Genomic DNA, 1,575 nt, shown 5'->3' on the forward strand with positions numbered 1-1,575 from the left:
TTTCCCCCAGCAGTATATAAGCATTTCCCTTTATTCACAACATTACCAGCATCTGTTTTTTGTTTTTCTAAATTTTTAAATTTAAATTTTTTATTTTTTTTTAATTTTTAATGATAGCCACTCTGACTGGTGGGAGGAGGTATCTCACTGTGGTTTTGGTTTGCATTTCTCTAATGATTAGTGATGTGGAGCATATTTTTTCATATACTTGTTTGCCACATGTAGGTCTTCTTTTTTTTTTTTTTTTTTTTTTTTTTTTTTTTAAATATGGAACGCTTCACGAATTTGCGTGTCATCCTTGCGCAGGGGCCATGCTAATCTTCTCTGTATCGTTCCAATTTTAGTATATGTGCTGCCGAAGCGAGCACGTAGGTCTTCTTTTGAAAACCGTTTGTTCATGTTTTTGCTCACATTTTAATGCTGTTGTTTGTTTGTTTCTTGTATATTTGTTTAAATTCCTTAGAGATTCTGGATATTAGACCTTTTCTGGATGCACAGTTTGCAAAAATCTTCTCCCATTCTGTAGGTTGTCTGTTTACTCTGTTGATAGTTTCTTTTACTGTGCAAAAGATCTCTAGGTTAATTAGGTCCCATTTGTCAATTCTTATTTTTGTTGCAATTGCTCTTGGTGTCTTCATCATAAAATCTTTGCTAGTCCTATGCCCAGAATGATGTTTCCTAGGTCAACTTCCAGTGTTTTCATAGTTTTAGGTTTTACGTTTAAGTCTTTAATTCATCTTGAGTTAATTTTTGTATATGATATAAGGAAGGGGTCCAGTTTCAATATTCCACATATGCAGGCCTTTCAATTCTGGTTTCTTGCAGTACCTATACTTTATTTCAGTTTAGCATATTTCATAATCATATACCTAAATAATTATTCACTAATTTATTCTTTCTTCCAAATTTAGTTTCAGATTCAAATTGGTCAGAGACTATGTCTATTTGTTCTTCAGTATATTCTTATTGCCAAGACAGTACTGGAAATATGTAGGTATTTAAAGAATATCTTAAATGAATAAATAAATACCAGCCCCAAATAGTTGCACACTTTGGGTAGGGGTTAGGAAGATCACAGGAACTAATATCAAGCTAAAATTCCATATAGACACAACACGTTGATATTAAGGAGATATATCTAGTCTGAGAATTTGGGAAAATCATAATAGCTACAAGTGCAAGACATTTTATATTTATTATAGCTAATCTTTACATTAACATTGAAATTTATAGATAAGTTGAGGATTAGGGAAATCACGTAGCTTACACAAGATCAAGTTATTTATAATAGCAGACCTGGAATTCAAAACCAGATATGCTTGTTTCCAAAGCTTTTCCTTTTTTACACTTCTACCCTTTCCACCATTATGTAATATTTGATGTCTAAGAAGTATTACTAATTTTATTTTGAAGGCAATTTATTTTAAGAAAACCAAAATGGCATTTTCAGCTTCGGAATTCGTCTAAACTGAGACAAATACAAAAATCTAGCTACCAATATAGATTTAAAAAATTATTTGTACAGCTGAAGAAATATTGAAAGATATCACTTTGCACTAAGTTGTTAGTTTCTGT

The 1,575-nt window shown here is 31.4% G+C and overlaps 1 non-coding gene across 1 annotated transcript; it reads right to left on the bottom strand.

The window, feature by feature from the left end:
* Positions 1-261: 261 nt before the first annotated feature.
* Positions 262-368, bottom strand: LOC134735950 (U6 spliceosomal RNA). The gene has a single exon (XR_010119553.1). It is a non-coding gene; the product is annotated as a U6 spliceosomal RNA (small nuclear RNA).
* Positions 369-1,575: the final 1,207 nt, after the last annotated feature.

The sequence above is a fragment of the Symphalangus syndactylus genome, chromosome 2 (assembly GCF_028878055.3).
Source record: "Symphalangus syndactylus isolate Jambi chromosome 2, NHGRI_mSymSyn1-v2.1_pri, whole genome shotgun sequence".
In the NCBI taxonomy this organism is placed as follows: domain Eukaryota; kingdom Metazoa; phylum Chordata; class Mammalia; order Primates; family Hylobatidae; genus Symphalangus; species Symphalangus syndactylus.